This window comes from Pimephales promelas, chromosome 11 (assembly GCF_988280905.1).
Source record: "Pimephales promelas chromosome 11, fPimPro1.hap1.1, whole genome shotgun sequence".
Taxonomy (NCBI): domain Eukaryota; kingdom Metazoa; phylum Chordata; class Actinopteri; order Cypriniformes; family Leuciscidae; genus Pimephales; species Pimephales promelas.
Window position 1 is genome coordinate 15,225,432 of NC_142779.1, and position 20,835 is coordinate 15,246,266.

General features: G+C 37.3%; 1 long non-coding RNA gene across 1 annotated transcript; it reads left to right on the top strand.

Annotated features, from left to right (window-relative positions):
• Window positions 1-912: 912 nt before the first annotated feature.
• LOC120479713 (uncharacterized) lies at window positions 913-16,783 on the top strand. Its single transcript, XR_005622962.2, has 2 exons — window positions 913-1,452; window positions 14,520-16,783. It is a non-coding gene; the product is annotated as an uncharacterized LOC120479713 (long non-coding RNA).
• Window positions 16,784-20,835: the final 4,052 nt, after the last annotated feature.

The following is a 20,835-nucleotide window of genomic DNA, read 5'->3' on the forward strand; positions in this document are numbered from 1 at the left end:
ACTTTTGCCCTCTCAAAGACATGACCGACAAGTCATGACCTCTCTGTCCTTTTGTGTCTTATTTAACTCTTAAATGGGCAGGAACTTTAAAAAATATATATATTTACACTTTTATATGTATTATTTGATATATGTATCAAATAATACAATTGTAAGTTGTACATAAAAATACAGATTATGTTAAATGTTTAAGGTTTAAAGTTTCAATCTCCTATGAAAATAGTGTAAGAAAGAGCAGCATTTTACCTCAAGGTTAGTGACCTTCGTGGGGCATGGTACCATAATATATTAAGATAAAAATGGTTAGTTGATGCCACATTTTTTATTTCAATTCATTTAACCTAAGTAGTTGCATAGACCTTTCTATATTTTTCACTGACATTACTCTTACTCACCGTCCCTCCAGAATAAAGGGATTTTTTTTTTTCTCAGAACCCTAAAGTGTATTTTTAATAAAATAAAATAAAATAAAAAACGTCGAAGCATTTCGGATGACTTGTTGATTTTTTTTGAAGTGATTTTGATTGTCAATATATATAATACATTGATTTTTATCAGCATATGCAATACAATAAATACAAAAAGCAAACATATCCAGAGAGATTTTAAACAGAGAAATAAAAGTATCTAAGCATATGGTTTGGTACAGAATCAGTAGCAATGTGTCCATTTTGAATTAACCTATGTAAATCCATTCATAATTCGGCAGATTTGTGATACATGTAAAAATACTCAGATATGGACAAAAAAATAAAAAATAAAAGTACAGCGGTCAAGAGGTCATGCACCATCGTGGATGAAAGCGCTTCGCCTGTTGATTGGTCAGGACTCGACAGCGATGACAGAAAAGGGGCGGGCCGAAGCGCTGGAATCCGAATAGAAAAAGTCAGGAGTGACAGATTGCCCGGAGTGGGTGACAGCTTTACAGTGCGCTCGGACGAAGAAGTCAAGCAGCCTTACAGCTTACAGTTGCCATCTTACAAAGCTTTATTATTGACTCTAACGCCGTATCTACACTGTAAAAGAGCGACGCGACGCTATAAAACTAACGAAACCACTATAATATTAAGTAGATTATAACGGTCAATTTCTATTTTTGTCGCGTCGCGTGCGGTAGGCTAATTATTACGCACTTGTGGTGGTTCCCACCAGTTTATGCAAATACATTCTAACGTTACATGTCTGCTTTGACCAAAAACTTGAAATGACCTGAGGACGGGTTTTGTTGTGAAGTTGAAGACATGATAAAGTCATTATGAAGACGACGAACGCGGCGATTATCAGTCGAAGTAGAGAGGACATCCTTTCTGGACATTTATGCATTTTCTCACGAGGCATTTTTGCTGTCACCGCTGGAGGAAAAGTCACGGACATCTTCGAAGAAGTTTGTGTAAAAAAGTTCCTCGGACGGATATCTTTCTTAAAAATACATACATTCTGACTTTAACTTCGGTGAGTGTTCAGTTTTCTGTATTAAGTGTCTTTATTTAATTAATAATATTCTGTATGGCATAGCACTGAGCAAGCAGTGTAAGTCTGCACAGCTGTGTCCAGGAAATGGCTCAGTAAAGAAAAAAAAAAGTTATGAAATGGTGAAGGACAATATAGCCTATTCATTTAATCAATGTATGACACTTGGAGATTAATATCAACACTGTTATTTGCCTGTAAGCACAAGGCCGCAGGTAATCACTTGATTACTGATTATCAACATCACAGGCAGATTGTAAGAATATAATGTAGGTACATTACCAAGTAATCAAAATGACTTATTAGTTATTACTTAATATTACTTACAATATTAACATAATCAATATTATATTTTTCCGCTTTCTGTGTTTTATCTGCCATTCATGTTATTGCGTTAACAAGCAACTCGCGCACTAAAAGCCGGCCTGGAGCGTTGTGTATGAGTGGACCGGAGTCTGTCAGAGAATTCCGTGTCCGGGTTTTCCATTTAGGTAGCTACTGTATAGAGGTAATTATACAGTGTACTTCTTTTCCTCACATCCTCGTTTTTATCCCTTAAAAACCAAATATGGCACTACCCTGACAATTTGAGGGAGAGAAACACAGATGCTCTTTCGTAAAAAAGAAATAAATAAAAAATAAAAAGCAAGCAAGACTAAATCGGCTCCGGAATATGCCATGAACACAGAGGTGATATTGGCACATTTAGAAGGCAGCTTTGTCAGTCAAATTTAATTTGATCGTCTGTTAATTAAACATTTGTAATATGTTATAAGTGAAATTGTATTCATCATTATATTTGAATAGGTTTATGGATAATATATTTTTAATAAAAAGTAGTTAGCTCGGGAATGACGCCTTTATCCAAAGCAGGTAATTAATTAAATACAATTTTATTCAAAATTTTTTTTTTTTTTGGTCAAGTGTGCTGTTAAGTCCCATTGCACCAAGAACGATAACTATTAGGCTAATGATTAAAAAAAATGTTTTGTCAAATCAACTTAGATAATTTATGGGTTTTAGATAAAAATATTTTAAGTTTCTGTTGGTTAAACCAATCTGCACTGTATTAACTCAGTTATGTCTCGCTGCAGTTATGTCGTCTTCTGCTTTGAATGCAGATAGATCCTGATTTTATGTCAGTGTTTTTATCCGTTCATCGTGAAAAACATAGAAAAAATTCTGAAAACGATTCTAGCCACGATTTTGTCCCACTGTGTCGTTAATTGTTTGGCATAAAGGTTTGTGATGTGGACTTCTTTATAGAATTGTAACGATTATTGAAACGTTGTTGTTATAATTATCATTATTGTTATCATTGTTGGTGTAAATGGATGTGTTTTCTTTGAACAGATGCAAGAATATGTAGGCCAGCATTTCCTTTTTATCTTACTGTCACATCAGCGCCACACTTTACTTATTTTGCATCATTGAAATAGTCAAAAGTAATCTTGCTTATTCATTACTGCACAAAGATGATTTGGAAATCAGATTTTGTGTAGTTGGGTGAGTTGGCATGAGGCAATGGAGGACAATGTGTCAAAGACTCATTCATTAAACCATTCATTATTGCATTTAACATGTTAAGCAAGTCTTTTTCGTCTTCGTTCCATGTCTGTTTTATCACTTCTAATTCAGTGACGCAAAACAGCCGGTAGAGTGTAAGTGTCGGGTGGCATGACTTCCTGTTGACCTCTAAAAGTTAGCGAACTTAGCGTTTTCTGTTAATCAGTGTTCTGGTGACACAGATGACTTGTTCTCTTACTGTGAGTTTCGTGCCTGGAATCAGCGAGCTGTGTTTAACTGCCCGTAGAGTGCAAAGAAGTGTGACCTTCAGCAAGGTCAGAGAGGCCTTCGCTCATCTGATCCAGCTTTGGGCAGTTTTGGGTTCCTGGAAAAAATAAAATAAAGGAGAGAGAAAGTTAAATCAATGCCAGTGAATGGAAACAAGTGTTTCTGTGTGGAACAGGGAAAAAAAAATGGGACAGTTTTTTTTTGTTTTGTTTTTATGGTTTTTTTTTTTTTGCGTTTAAACTTTATGAAACACAAAAAAGGGAAAATCAGCAGGAAAATATCAATAGCCTGACATATTTGCCATGTCTCTGTTTGTTTTATCCATAGCTGTATTATGGTATTTAGGCAACAGTGATTCAGTTATTTGAAGAACATTTTCACAAATCAGTCAAACGCATAACAAATGTCGTCCAAACTTGACTTGACAAAAGTGTTTAATAGGTAACAAGTTGTGGGTACTCTTGACTTAACCTCATATGCTCCACAACGAGTTTGTCCCATAGGGCATCTGCCATCATGAGAAATGCAGTTTAAGTCAGTGTTGGGGAAGGAATGCTTTGATGAGGCCCTTGATCTAATCAGAGTGCCGCTCACAAGGGTGGGATTTTTTACAGTCTCAGGGAGAACAGGACGATCAGAAAATCAGAACCAATGTATACAGCTTTATTTGAGAAGGTTCTGCTTTTTTGAGCTTTCAGACAGAAAGAGAAAAGATAAAGAGGTAGCTGAATATGTTACATTTTTGTGCATATAGTCTGATCTTTGTGACGTTACTGTGACTTTGCCTTGTCTAGGAATATATTGTGTTTGTGTTAGTAGCATAACAGCATCATAACTAGTCAAACTCAGGAGTCAGAAGTCGAGTCTCTCTGTGTTGAGTTTGGAACTTCAAGAAATAAGTAGTTGTACCTGTGATACGTTAATTGACTATTTTAGGTTAAAAAGTGTAAAATGCTGTGACATAAGTCTCATTTACATGTCTCAATCATTAGCTTTAAACTAAATCTATGACATCATCCACCCACCCTGATGTCACTCGAAACGTTTTTCCTGTGCCGTGTGTAAAGAGTTATTATCATAAATGTCAACGCAGCTCTTTTCCATATGATGAAAATGCATTCAGTCACAGTTTTGTAGGGCTGCGTCCAACTAAAGATTTTTGTACTCAATTGTTAGTCGTTCGTTTAAGCTATAAGTCGATTAGTCAGGAGAGAAAAACTTAAAGGGATAGTTCACCCAAAAATGAAATTTCTGTCAGTAATTACTCACTCTCATGTTGTTCCAACCCCGTAAGACCTTCGTTCATCTTAGGAACACGAATTCGAAACTTGTCGGCCTTGAAAAGTTATTAAAGACATTGTTAAAATAGTCTAAGTGACTACAGTGGCTCAATCCTAAGTTTATCAAACGACGAGAACACTTTGTGTGCGCAAAAAAAACAACCAAAATAACTTTTTTTCAACTATTCATTTCCTTCTCTCTGTGCCTCGAGTCAGGTTACTAGTTTAACAGTGTATGATCTGTTGTTGTACGTCACACGCATCACACACATGACCAACATCGGCAAATAGCGAGCTTGGCAGCGAGTCTGGATGATTTAAAGTTAAGCTTTTCTTTAAAAAACGAACAAAAAACGGCACTTGAGTAATTTTTAATCGCTCTGACTACGCCACCTTCTTCGTTGCTCTGGTTGATTGTAGCGCTATCTTATTGCGTGCAGAGGGAATTTGAAAGACAGCCGTTTATCCCGCCACTTGCATCGAGCCCTGTCAATGGTGAGTTCCCAGACCTAACATCCTGATGTAGGTCTGGCATGCCAGGCTACTTAACCATAATAATAAGCATTTAAAACATAAATTAAGTGCTCAAGCTTGCCTCAGCGACACCGGCAATCATGGCATAAACTTTTCTGAGTTCAGAACACAAACTCAGATTTTAGAGGTCGGAACACAAACAAAATAAATATACATTAGTCCTATATAAAAACTAAAAAAATAAAATATATAGCAGCATCTGAAACACTAAAACAATATGGACAATTAGGCTATATCTGACTCACGTCACAATGTTTTTCTTCCAATCTCAGTCAGAAAGGAACATGAGTTGATCCACGTTGTCGGGAAGAAATGAGCTCTGTCTTGCTCACAGTGAAGCCAGGCTTTGAATATGCGCTCTTTTACATACTGTAGAAGTTAAGTTAAACATGCTGTGCAGATAACACAATACTAATTTAGCTTACACACCGCAAGAACAAATGCATATCCGCCTAATATTACCTCACATTTATCAAGTTTAATGTTAACGTGAGAGTGAGCGGCCAGCCTTGTGAAGTGGCTGATAAATCATGTTTGAGTTCGCACGTCACTGTTTTGTGGTCATTTTTATCCTCTCGAAATGTTCTCACAATTTGGATCTTCGATGTTTCCACTTCCTGTCTTCCTGAGGGTTTTTTTTCCGCGACTAATCGACTAATTCAAATTTAGTCGACCAAGCCTCCTTTAGTTGACTAACATTTATTTGACTATTATTGGGCAGCCTTTAATTTTCATAGTTTATTAAACATATAGGCTATGTATATTTTGACTATTTAAAGGAGTCATGACATGGATTTTCTGATCATCTTAATATGTTCCAAATAATTTGACAACTTAGGGGACTATTTATCTTTCTGTGAGCATCAAATAAACCAAGACTGCTGCTTGTGCACCATCAAAAAATAGATCAAAGCTAATGGTAACTGTAAAACCAGGGTGAACAAAACCATAGCCAATTATTGATGTGATCAGAGGCCTTGTTTGGGTGGAGGCCGTGTCTGCCAGATCCCTTCCTTTTTTCATTTAGTCTCGCTCTCTTTCCTTGCTCTCCACCCCTTCCCCCAATTCCTTCTCCCTACATCTCTGCCTTACTACATGCTATGCGGTTGCCAAGTGCTAAGAATCTGCGGAATGTGGGATTGCTGTGCTCTGATAAAGTTTGCTTTGTTCCCGCCGTGACCTGAACGCTGGGAGGGATATGGGACCCTGGGAGTTTCACGAGAATCAGCGCACTGGAGAGTTACACGATTAATCGTTTAAAAAAAAAAAACGCAATATCGATTCAGACATCCACGTGATCTTATTCCTAAATGACGACGATTCTCCTGTGTCTGTTAAAAACCTTTGGCAAAATCAAACCGCAACATTTAAATCTGTGTTGGTGCTTCTGCGGACCCAGAGACGTGTAGGTATGAAAATATTTTCAACTACACAGAATCTTTATTTCTGATAAAAGTTTATAGTGTGCAAATCAGCTGTTGAATGTAACTTGGCTCTTCAAATAACTATTGTATCAATTAGATTGTTAACTACTAGGTGGTGACAAGTTCCTGTTAAAAAAAGTTTTTCAATTGAATCATTTATTCAGGAGATTCCTTCAAAAATGCTGTCTGAAATCACACTCTCTTTTGAGTAGGTACTTAAAAAAAATGTACATTCTATATAGTATGAATGTAATCTGGACGTATTACTTTTGCCAATTATCACGTGACCTACCGTCATCATTTGCGTCACGTCATTGCCATTTACAAATCATCTCCAATGGCCTCATGAGATAGTAAAGTTTCCATCATATGCACACTTCATTATCTTGCCTGAAGAAGTAATCCAGGTACTTTTTGCCTACTCTGTTATGAGTACTGTGAATTTGGACTTTTGTGACAATGTTTTGTTTGGTGTCTGTTCAGAATCCTTTTGAGAATCACAATCTCTATTTGAAACAAAAAAAAAATCGTGACTATCAATTTATCCAGAATCATGTCGCTGCAAGTGCTCTGCAGATCAGACCCTCCACACAGTCTCTAGTTTACACACACTTTGAGCTAAGTCTCATTAGCAACCTGTTAGGGATGCACCGATAAGAAAATTTTGGCCGATACCGATAACCGATAATTCTTTATATTTGAAAGCCGATAACCGATATATCGGCCGATAAACTTAAATACAAATTTGTATCTAACAAGTGTCTCAGCTGAAGGGAATAATACATTATTTATCAGCTTTCATATATTGGCCACATTTTCTTACCAGGTCGATAACGATAACATTAAAAATGAACATATATCGGCCGATACCTGTATGCTGGCCGATATATCGTGCATCCCTACAACCTGTTATTTATCTTACAGCACATGCTTCTGACTGCTGCTGTATAGGATGTCATGGGGATGCATGTTACAAATTGAATTAATTTACACACAAACAAATATGTATGCATATTATAGCTTTTGTATTCAGGGTACATGTAATGTTCCAAAAGCAGGTTTTCTTTCTAACAAAGATAGCTACATATGGGAAAAAATGCATTATTGGAAAATACAATATTTTATTAAAATGTAAAGAGTAAAAAATAATGCATTATTATTATTTTAATATTAATTTTGATTTTAATGCTCCTGGGACACAGGCTGGGTTCTAATCAACTCCAGCCAGGTCAGCTGGGCGAGGGTATCTGATGTTGAAATGCCCTAAGCACCCAATGACCCCAGGACACATCACTGATGATGTCTTCCAGCGCATCATGATGTATATTTTTCTTAACATCACTTAAGAATAGCTATTTTGTAAAGATTTGAACAATTTATTCAAACAACACATAAAATATGAAATTATCTTTGGTTCTAGACTCACCAAATTGTGGCATTTATCAGTTTCCTTATATATATATATATATTATATATAGTCAGTCACAAATTTGTTTAGTTGATTAGTGACCTATAAATATCCCAGAATCCATTGATTTCTTGTTGTTTTACGTAATAATGTTTATTTGTTTTAAAATCGAAAGTTGTAAAATATTCTTAAAATATTAAAGTATAGAAAAGGACTTAGGACTTAGGTTCAGAAACAGCTAAATATTATATATTATATATAAACAGCTTAAGATTTCGTAAGAAGTCAATGAAAGGTGCAACACATTTAGCAAATCAATGAATATCATAAACAAAACATCTCACTAACTGAAAATCAGTTTCTGAATGCATATACAGATTTCTTGCAGAGAATAAACAATAGAGCATGAAAGAGAGAAGAGACACAGAAGAAGCATGAAAGAGAGGAGAGACACATTCCTAATTCCCATTGTCACTTTTTCAAAATAGACACTTAGCTTTTCTAACTTAAACACATTTCCAGTTTTAGAGGCCAGTTGAGTGGAAACATTGCCGGGAAAGTACAACTGATGACAGAAAAGGATGCTGATTTATTGATTTTAAGTTTTAAGTTGGCATTGTGTAATGGGTCTAACGCTGAAGGGAGTTAAGACGGTATTGAGGAAATCTGCCATCTCAGCCCTCACAACACAGGGGTCCTAACAGCTCCGTTTAAAGAGTAAACAGAGATGGACTCTTTGTGATTGGAGAGGGTTGGCAGGAAGCTCCTCTGGTGTTTGTGTTTAGGAGATGTTTGCAGTCAGCAGGGATATGTTGCATGTGAAGCTTCATCAGATTGGCTCTTTGTGGGAGAGTCCTGGCAAAACAAACGGGAGCTGCCGAGTTTCCAGTGTTTTCAATGTAAATATGGCATTTCTCTTCTGTCATGGTTACCAGCCCTCATAGTGTCACAAGGTGGGCCAAACCTTGCCGGAATGACTGTCTCTCCATGGACACAGAGGTAGGTGTGCTGAAAGGCCTCTGAAGTCCGCCTTTTATAGAAGTTTTTACTGGTGCTTGTCAAGTTTTTGTGTCAGCAAAGGTACACATTTCAGTGGATTAGGGTTACAGTCAGTGTCAGGTTTAGGTATCGACTGAATGGGCAAAAAAACAGCTGGCAGTACGGGCTACTGTAAACATCCTTGACTGGAAGCTGGTGCTTAAGATTGAGCTTTCAGTCGGATGTTTGCAGCAGCCAACTGCTGTTACTCTCACCCGGAAACCTGCATCTGGAGAACACGGGCACACCCACTGGAACAAAGCATCTGATTTTTGAGGTGGTCCAATTACTTCTAGTCCCACTTTCGAAAGAGCCACCCAAAGTCACTGGCTGTCTGATGCACATTGTACAAAAATCTGGAAAGCACTGTGAAAATAGTAACCTAAAACAGATTGGCCAACAACTTATAAGATTTGGAATGCAGAGTTATATTTATATCAGTCTTTCTTATTTTTACTTTAACATAGGTGCGACCTAGGTTGAAATGTATGTTTGGTTTATTTTTAATAAAAAATTAAACCTAAAAAATAAAGTGCACTCAAATAAAATTGTGTTTTGTTTACCAAACCTCAACTAATACACCAAATCAAGGCTACTCCTTTTTCAGTCATTGCCATAATGGCCCTAGCTTTTAAACGTAACAATCTTTATACGTTTGTAACCAGATCATGACCAGATCTGATTTTTGTGCTGCCCTCGTACTGTTGTTCCTGTCAAAAAAAGGGTAACATCTTCTGTCAGTGTAAAATATATATATATATATTAAAAAAAAAAAATTATATATTCACAAAATTCACGGTTCGGTACGTTTTCGATGCAGCAAAAAGAAAGAAATGCCAGAGAAATGTCCTTGAAGTAATTTTTTATGATATTTTTTAATAAAACTAACATCATAAAGTATGATATTTTATTTTACTTTGAGCAATGATGGAGTAATAATTGACTTTTCTTAGGAGCATATAAAACTCATATAAACTCATATACTCATATAAAAACAGCTCATTGGACAAAATGAAATGTAATATTGTAGTAGTTATAAACAAAGGTTTATTTTAATTCAGATTAACATTTCAGGGCAGCAATTGTATTCATAATGTCAAAATAAAACCGACATAATGTTACTTGAAAGCATTATAGCCTACTATTCCTGCCAAACTTCCCATGACCATGGTAACAGTTAGTGTTACTACAGTAAACCCATGGTGAATGTTGCTGATCTGTGGACACAGATTAGTTCATTCATGGCACAATGTTTTTCCTGGTTTCCACGTTTGATCCGTTAATAACAGAGAAATGTGAATGTTTCTCACTAGATCTTGCAGCGATGTTCTTACTTCAGTGGCGAATTCAAATGCTTTCTATACTGGATTTTGCTGTGTAGTATCAGTCCTGATGATCAAGATCAGCTCGCGCTGCATTGGTCCAAACTGATAAACGGTCCGGTCAACCACACAATAACGAGTAGCTTAGTTTCGTTCCACTTACAGTACATTTGCCATTTGATGTTGGGCAAAGTTGTGGTCACGCCAGTGTCCCTTACATTATGAGCGCGCTTGCCACGCGCAATGCGCCTACATTTGAAATAACGAAATTTTGGTCGGCAGGAAAAATGGTCCAACGATTTAATACGATTCCAAACGGTTCAATACGAATACGTGTATCGTTACACCCCTAACATATGCAATTTATGCCATAAGTCACGTGAGCTATGTGACACCAAGGGTCTGTTCATACTTTGCATGTTTGGTTCGAATAAAACAAACCCTGGTGCGATTGCTCTGTTAGTGTGGTTTAAACCTGAGTGTGAACGAACGCTGCCATTCGAACCCTGATGTGCACCAAACAAGTGGACAGAGACTGCTGAAAAGATGGGTCTCAGATCCACACAGCAATTTTTTGGATGTTTGGTCAATTCCGTCCCGAAATATAGACTGTGAACGTATCAGGTTGTGAAGTATGCCATTTAGGTTCAGTGTTAAAAATGTCAATATGAACGCTAAGCGCACCAGGACTAGATGGGGTTTTTTTTTGGTCCGGACCAAACAAACCAAGCGAACTGAACTACAAGTGTGAACACACCCCAAGCCACTTCTGACAGTAAACTATGAAAGGTTTTCACACTTTCCTGTGTTTTTTATCGTATACACAAAACGAGCTGACTGTTTCAGCCATTTTGCTTTCGATCCAGCAGCTGCAACAGCGTAGCTGTGTGAACTGAGACAGGCTGGAAATGGATCCCTCTGTGGCAAATCAGGTCGAGGGTCTGCTTCACGGGCTCTGGTGAGAACGAACACTGTCTCCAGAGGCCGAATGTCAACATCAGAAGCCAAGGGTTGCCATTTGTGTCAGATTAACACATTCAATCATGTAAAACACATTCAGCCCCAACACCTGTGGAGCGCTAAGACCTAGATTAGCTGAGCTGCCCCCTGCTCTGGGTCACTCCTTCTCAGAGTTTCAAAGGCTTGTAACACAGATACAGAGAGCACTGGACTCTCGCTTTCCCACCTCCTGCATGAAGGCTCCCACAGGGCGTGCAATGAAAAGCACAGAAATGTGATCCTGAAGAACAGCTTTGGGTCAGCAAAGTGTAAACTTTCAAGCCTACAAAGTCCATTCACTGAACCAATTGATACATTAACACTGTCTAAAATGTAAAAGCTACTTTTAAAAAAAAAATATTTGTATTTATTTGTTTGACCATTTCTTATATTCAGACTATGGGCTTTGCAAAATATCAGACAACACTGGTAAATGTTTATCTTAAACAATATTACTACTACAGATACATTATTGAAGTTAAGAGCTATATTTTAGTATCGTGAACCATGTTTCAAGTGTAGCAGTTTCGACTAGTACTTAAATAAATTTACTGTTCTGTTAACACTGTAAATGTAAAAAAAAAAACAGCCCAGGCTCATACAGTACATACCAGGTGACTTTTTAGATGGTGTTAAAAGCAAATGAGATAAAAATGCATGTGCTGAAGCAATAATGCCATTTTATTCAGGGTTACCACATCAGAAAATTTGTACATTTGGAGCTGCTTATGTGATGCAAACATCAAAATGGAGTTTCTTGAGGTCATAATAACATAGTATTGTGTAAGATAGCGCAAAAATAATTCTTTATCAATCTATAATCTGCCCCTAAAATCATAGTACATATGATTAGGAACAAACGTTATTGGCAATTATTGCTTCTGTGTTCATTGTTCAAACACTGTTATGGTTGTGTTATTGGTTGTCAATAAGCTCTGTATGCTGAAAAATACTGTATGTTTTATGAAATAATACATTAGGTTAAATATCAGTCTATAAACATTTATATAGTCTTATCTTAGTCTATAGTCGTGGATGTTTATTATTTTACCGAAAATATACCTTTAAAAGTGAAATATGTAATTTCTGCATCACCAAAGAGAATTGGAAAAATAATGGATGTTGACACAACTCTTGTCCTCCATCTGCAATTGGTTGGACAAACAAAAAGTCACGGCTCCCAAACTCACACCATTAGCTGAGCCAGTATGCCTTGGTGGTCTTTACATATTAATTCATGATAGTAAAGGTGATGTAAGGTGGCTTACTTGCATCACCTTAAAATTCAGTCAGTTGCTATAAAAAAATGTGTGAATGACTGTGAAGTCTTTGACCTAGATCAGGGTGTCAAACTGTCCAGCTGAGTTTAGCTCAACCTCAAACTCTAATTAAAGACACAGCTAGTCAATGTATTTAGGATTACTTTAAACTTCCAGGCAGGTGTTTTAGAACCGGTTGGAGTTACTGTACACTCTGCAGGACAGTGGCCCTTAAGGAGTTTGACATGTGGCCTAGTTAGGAGACCCACTGTCCTGCAAAGGTTATTCCCAACCTGCTTCAACAGACTTGCATGTAGTTTTTTTTTTCAAGCCATCATGAAGACCTTCAATAGCTGGATCAGGTGTGTTTGATCAAGGTTGGAGCTGAACTCCAACTGCAGGTCAGTAGCTGCGTCCCAATTCAGAGGCTGCATCCTTTAAAGGGCCACATTCGAAGGCCAATTGCATCACAGACGCAAGACGAAAGCTGTCCAAATTCGAAGGCTTTTCCAAATGCGGCCTTCATTTTCCGGGCAATGAAGGATTCAACAGTTGGGTCCTTTGCGGCCTAGCCAACGGTGACAACAGGATTTTATTTTTTTTAGAAAAATTGCTGTTTTATACTTTTAAATGCAAGAATTTAGTTTCAACTTACTCAAATATTTAACAATACAAAAATGAAAACGTTAACATTTACTAAGATGCGATTTAATATAGTTTATCATCTTTATTATGCACATAAATTGATCAGGTTGTGAACCCTGTTTTGTTTTCAAGACAGTTAAATATAACTTTTTAAAAAGCCCAGTATTAATGGCAATTGTCACAGATGCTAGGCGACAAGAACAATTCCCGTAGGCTAGACCGTCCCATTTAACAACGCTCGATTTGACCTTTGTGGACTTCAAAGTTGTGGCCTTTGAAGGATGCAGCCGCTGAATTAGGATACAGCAAGTGGGTCCCCAAGAGCAGGGTTAAAGACTTAATTTCACTGGTCTATGACATTTTACTCATAACGTTAACAAAGGTTTCTTCACTTAATCAAAATGACATTTTTAATGAGCACCCAGTTTCAGCACTCTGGACAGCTCTCTTAGGTTGACCCTGCAGACACCCTGTCCTAGGGGTGAGACAGTCCTCAGGGACATCTTTTATGTGAAACAATAGAGTACAGTAATTGAGAAATAAATAAATAAAGCTTTATGTTATTCTCAAATGACATTCTGATTCCTTTTATCGTTTCTTTATATCAGTGGTTGTCAACTCTAGTTTCAGGTGAGGTGTCCCACTTCTCTGCATGTCTCTCTTATCTGATCTACTAAAAAGCTGATGATCTGAATCAGGTGTGTTAAATAAAAGAGACATACAAAATGTGCAGAGCGGTGGGGCACCAGGACCGAAGTTGAGAACAACTCCAGTCTACAGTGTCTATAATTCATACAAAAATCATACAAAGTACCAAGTTCTTCAAAAAAAATGGGGTAATGATAAACTGTGCTGAATTGTTGAATAAGCTGTAAATTGGTATTTTGTATTTCAATTTGCTATTAAAATGCTGGATAAAATCACAGAGATTGGCAAATTAAAGTCATTCTTTGTTTAAAATATTTTAACAATTTATCAAAAATGATGCAATGTTTCAGTCAAGCGTAGGCTACAATTGATACAGTGGCAGAACGTCATTAAATCTTGCTTCCAAATCATGTCTAATGCATTCACGATGGCAACAGTCACTAACTGGAATACTAGAGTGTAAATATTTAGTGAATAAAAACCAAAATGGAAGAACACAGTACATTTACCTATTACAATAGCATCTATGTTGCAGTTTTTGTATGCCTGCATTCACTAAGCCCTTTATAAAAATCATTCTTGTCTTTTTCCAGCCCCACCAGTTTAATCGCTCTGTCCCCTCTTGTTCCCCTTCCTGGTAAACTCAATCACTCTTTCTCTGTGTGTTCCTTGTCCTCCACCCCTCTTTATGCCCATAGGCTGGCACCGAGTCTGATGACTTTTCCCAGAAGATTCAGTGAAGACATAGAGAGAGGGGGCAGAAAGAGAGCCTTCTTGTCCAATAAGAGAAACGGGGACTTGAAGAATGTGAAAAGCTCCCATTCAGGCCAGTTCAGAGGGGCTGGGAGCGGCCACATCCTCAGGAGGGAGGAGCGGTTGCTGCTTTCGGGAGGGTGGGCTAGGGATCCTGGACAGGGGCCAGGAGCGATGCAAAGGCTCCTCAGATGACGCTGGTCCGTGGGAGCGTCCAGTGTCTCCGCCTCTCCCCTGTCCCTTAGGACATCGACTCCGGACCCTCACGTTCTATTTACTCGCACAAACAAACCCTCCCCGAAGAGAACCAGTAGGCTGCAGCGTGAGGAATGTGTCTCTATTAATAGAGCGGTTAGATTATCTCAAAGACTAATGACTGGCATGTCCAGATTCCTGAAAGGCACAGCAGTGACATACTCTCATCCACCACTCCTCATTCATTGGCAATGATCTCATTTCCTCTGATATTCTATGAATTTAACTTGTGGACCGTTCACTTTTAAAAAATGTTGTACTGGCATAGCTTTATCATTAATGAGAATTAGTGGGAAAAAGTGAAGTAAAGCAAAATAACTGAAATAAAAACAAAAAACTCAAATGCAAAATAAAAATATAGATGCACATAATGAGAAATATCCAGGCAGAGCTGAGATATTTAACACATTAACTTTGGCGGCCCTAAAAGCTCAACTAAAATAAATAATAAGTTTGCAAGTAAATAACGCAAAGATCGAAACGTGATATTCAGGTATGCTTGGGTCAAGAATTCTTTGCTATGAAGTCATGACCAGATCTCTCCACCACAGCCTGAGCTTCAGGGAGTGTAAACATCCTACACTCTCAGCTGGAGCCCAGCCCGTGGCCGGGAGTGGGATGTTTGCGCTCTCTGGCTCAGGAACGCCACTGCTCTCGACGGCTCCACTGTGGAGGGGAAAAGCTTGTTCAGAAAGTTCTTAAAATGTTCTCTTTTTTTAATGAGCATCTATCTTTCTATCCTCTATCTATTATGAAAGGTGCACGGCCCTGATCATTCGAAACGTATTTACATTGTGTGCATACTTTATGTAACGTATGTGCTTCCTGGACTTTGTGGATAGATGTTGAAGTAGATATGGGAGCTTTGTAACGCACACAGGAAGTGAACTCCATTGTGAGCATTGTAAGGGCTCTGAGGGTGAGTAGCCTGTCATTAAGACATTGAAGCTGAACGTTAGGTCTCTTTGAAGCTTTCTGACCCCTCTGTCCGACTGCAAGTACCTCCACCCAGACAGAGCTGCCGATGGAATTGCCTGAGAGGAAGTAACTATTTATACCCATGAAGGAACAGAGAGAGGCACCCTTCCGATGGGCGTCTCTTCTCTTACTTCCTTTGACAAAAATGTTAGGACTGCTCTCATGAAAGCTAAACCCAACTCCGAAGATATGCACAACATCCAACTCCGAAGATATGCACAACATCCAGTGCTGTCAGTGCTAACCATGTTTTGGTTACCATTCTCTTGTACTGCAATGACCTTTGTCCACTTTTACTTGATGTCAAATTAAGCATGTCCCATTTAGGGCCACTAGGTGGCAGGCTAACTCCATAAAATCCCTAATGCTAATGTCGTGCTTGGAAAGATAAAAAAAATAGAAATAATTTTGCTAACATTTTTAGAATTTTCAAAATATCTTTCCAAGTATCTGTGGAAATCACTTGATGGCTATGTTGGAAATGATGGCAAGTACAAAGTGAAAAGAGTTCAGTGACATTTTTGAACTCATTCACCCCACTGCGCATTTTCCTGCTCTAGTCAATCCGAGCGAGTAAAAACGGTAGGAAATGTTAAAACCAACTGACACCCTCTGATCAAGCTCTTCCTGTCAACTGGAGGAGTCAAAACAAGTGAAGTATGACAACAAGGACATCATTCATTTTTAGTTTTACTTGTTCCCTTCCTGTCATGCTCTTTGAACTGAATTCACTAAGATCCTTATGATGCCAGAGCTTTTTTTCATCTAACTGCAATAGAGCTATTGAATTTACAGCAAGTTCCTTTCAAATGTTTCAAACAATAATCTCGCCCCATGGTGGCACAGCAATGGGAAGTTGAAGCATGCTACAGTATTTGGAATATGTTATAGGCCTAAAGTAAAAACAACATTGTCAGCAATGAATGCACTTCACTGTTGTTCCTTGTTTAATAAAGAGCTGACTGTTTGACTCTGACTTTTTTGTTATTGTTGTGGCCTTATGATCAGTCTTATTCGTCCTCCTCAGCTAAATGTTTCCTCATTAACGTAACATTACGACAGTCAGTCGAAACCCCGTATTTGGTTTTTGTATGTATAGTAATACTTAGTTTCGGGGGATGTTAACATTCTTAACCACACAAGGAACTGAAACATTTCAGTGTGTTCTGAGTTTATTTTCTCAAAGGACTACACATTAGCAACTGTGACAAAAGAAGTGACTGTGTAAAGTTAAATAAAAATACGAAAAACTTTTCAATATACAGTTTGCATATTGTACAGTAATGTGGAACTATCCAGCTCATTTGACCTTGTGAGATGTCAAAATGTTCATAACACAAATTTACCTTATTTTCCCTGAAATACACAGTTTAATAAAAAATTAAAAAAAAAATTTAAATAGGAAACTCCAAATCCGCAAACAAACATAAATAATATATACATTAACATTTAAATATTACCGTTGAAAAGTTTGGGGTCACTGGGATTTGTTTTGGTGTTTTTTGTGTAATTTGATTCAGTAAATGTGTGCGACAGTAAAAACATCTACAGTATAAAATTACAAAAGATTTCTATTTCAAATAAATGCTGTTCTTCAAAGAAAAATCAGTGTCCACATGAATATTAAGCAGCAAGTTATCATATTAAGTGTTTTCAAGTTTGAAAATAATAAGAGATCTAGCCTAACTTATGCATCAAATTATTAGAATGATTTCTGAAGGACCATGTGACTGAAGACTGAGTGATACTGAAAATTCAGCTTTTCCATCACAGTAGTAAATTACATTTTTTAAAATATATTCAAATAGAAATATTATTTTAAAATATAATAAAATAGTACTGTTTCACTTTTCACTGTATTTTTGATCAAATAAACAGCCTTTGTGAGCATAAAGACACACACAAAAATGCTTGAATGCTTGAGTGTTTCAACCCACATCTGGGTCAAATATGGACAAACCCAGCCATTGGGTGTAAAATGTTATTTAAAAAAAACGAACCAACTGTTGGTTTGTCCATATTTGACCCAAACATGTGCAACATTAAACGCATCTTACTGACCCAAATGTTTGAACTGTGTATTGGCAGGGGTCAATGCACAAACCTTGGTGTAAAAAAGGCCAAGGGAATTAACCAAGATGTAAGTAAGTGTTTACTGGCAAAGTGTGACTCATTTTTACACACTCGGTGTATTAAGCTTGCATGGGAACAGCTGTGTAATGGCTGGATAATATCCTGGACAAAGGCATTAATGCTCTTTGTCATTTCATGGCTGAGAGAAGGTCATCTGAAGCCACATGGCTGCTAACAGTGAAGAATTGAGTTGACATAACTGGCCGTTTCATTACACGCACTGCTATGAGTCCTATCAACACTTCGTCTTTACAGAAAACATACGTTTCTGGGGTTTCAGTTACCCTTATCCCAATGGGGAATCAAAGTGAGAACACAAACAGTTTGATACATGTCGTATGACAGTGTGCAAAGTAATTGAGCTTTTGGTAAAACATACATAAGCGTCACACCCATTCATAACCCTTTAGATTATCAGTGAGTTTGAATAGAATTTTTGAATAAATGAATCTTTCATTATTAAATTGCACATTTATATACTGTATATATAAATGTCAAATTAAAACACTGTACATTTTATTTAAAAATTAATTAGGTAAGGTTGTGAACCCAGGTGCTAAAAAAACGGTATCACAAGACTATAATTTACAGGTCTGGGTTTCAGAAGTTCAGTTTCCGTGAAGCTGACAGAAAGAAAGAGAAACACTCTAAAAGGAGAAGTCACTCCTATTTGTCAGCTGGACAAAACTCAAATAGTGTGGAACGGACAGTCCCTAGACTTGTGTAAAAATCCATCTGCGCTATATGACACTACCAACCCTGCAACGTGCAACCTCAGTCGTAATGGACTGGACAGGCTTATAAACCAGTAGGCATGACAAATAAACCCTGATAGCTGGAAGCATGAATGCATATTCATGATCATGGTTTTAATAAAGTATGTTTAGTTGAGAATATAATTTCACAATAAAATATACCAGGGAGGAAAACAGTTAAGTATCATTTCTGAAAGAGATGTTGGCAAAACATGTTTATCTAGCTGTTCAGTGGAGCTCAGAAGATAGACTCAAGGTCAAATTTTCAACATGATATCAGTCGAGAGAGAAAGAGAGAGATGATGATGATAGAGTTGCTGGAAGAGGTGAGGTAAACAGCTGCTTATACTCTTATCATTGCGGTCAGCAGGATTAAATGAACATTGCTCCTTTAATTCCCCATGAAACCACAATTTTGTGGGTTGAACTGAAGTCTGTTAACTATGAAAGTATTAATGTGTCAGTCAGATATTAATCTGACACATACTCTGAGGCAAATATAAACCACAAAGAGACTAGACTATACCCATCTTATTCCGTTCAAATGTTTGGGGTCTCTTTGCTCACCAAGATGGACATTATTTGAGCAATAAAATACAGTAAAACAGTAATATTGTAAAATATAATCAAAAGGAAATATTTTCTATTTAATTTTTATTTATGTAATTTATTCCTGTGATGCAAAGCTGAATTTTAAGCATCATTCTTCATTGTTCCGTTTAATGTGCTGATTTGCTGCTCAAGAAACATTTCCAATTATTACCAATGGTGAAATTAGTTATGCTGCTTAATATTTTGGTGGAAACCATCATACCATTTTAGATTCTTTGATGAACAGAAAGTTAAAAAAAGAACAGCATTTATTTTTTATCCAATCAAATTCTCTCTAGAATGTTCCCTCCCCTTAATTACACTGAATACCAAATAGTAAATCAAGGTTAGTTGAAAATCAAGGTTTGTGTCTGTCTGGAGTTGCACTGAATTAAATGAAAAGGTAACAAGCATTCTAAATTGTGCTGCGCTATACTGCCCATTGTCAACAGGAAATATAGTATGTTTACTTTCTATTTTAAACAAAAAAATACAGCATACAGTAAATAATGCGTAGTATTCAGCAAGTAATAAGCTAGAATTTCACTAAAAAGGTGTAATGACTGCTGGGATATAACAGTTGCTTGGGCCATGTGTACAGTAGTGCTCTGCATCATTCAGTAGGCCTCATCTAAACATACTGATCCATTTATGCCTGACCTGTGGTTGATGCCAGTTTTTCTGTGTTGTATGTTCATGGTATGAAGCTTTAAAGCTTCTAATTGAATGAGACTATACAGCACAGCAAACGAGATACATGCAAACACACACAAACTAGAGCAGTGAGTCATGGGAAGTATCCACTCTCCAACGCACAACCCCTCCACCTCATTCTGTCACTCCTGATCAGTACGGCCACGCTGCCTTCCACTCAGCACATTTAACACAGAGCAACACAGTGCAACACAGTGGGGTCAAACAGTGTTTAACTATAACTGCTAACTGATGCATATTGAGTTAGTAAAACAAACAAAATTAAGACCATGTTTGTTAATACAGTATGTTGTCTTGAGTTGTCTATTTTATAATATGTTGCCTATTTTGCTGCAATTAGATCCTTCACTCTCCTCTTTCCTGCCACTGCATAACAAATATTTCGAAAATTACGATTAATTTCCTCTCACAACACAAACATCTCGTTAATTTCACTTGTTAGCTATTCAGAATCAGAGCCCTACTGTGTGGGTTCGAATTACAAAGTGGCTTTCGGGGGAGCCCTATTTTCCGATCCTCCCTGACCCTGACTGACTTTAACGCTTTTGGTGCATGTTCGGGCATTTAAAACAATAGGTTTACCGTAAACCTATTGTTTACTTAGTAAACCGTTTACTTCAAAACGCAAGTGTCAGTCAGTGTTGTCAAGCTCTGTCCACGCCGATTCTGAATCAACCGCGCTTAGGCCTGTTACATCATGCAAATCGTGATAAAAACAGAATAACTCACATAACAATCATAAAAAAAATACTTCAATATTAAATAGGATTAGGGCCAATCCTCACAAACGCACAGATCAAGTAAGTAATTCCATGATTCTTACCTTTTGTAAATC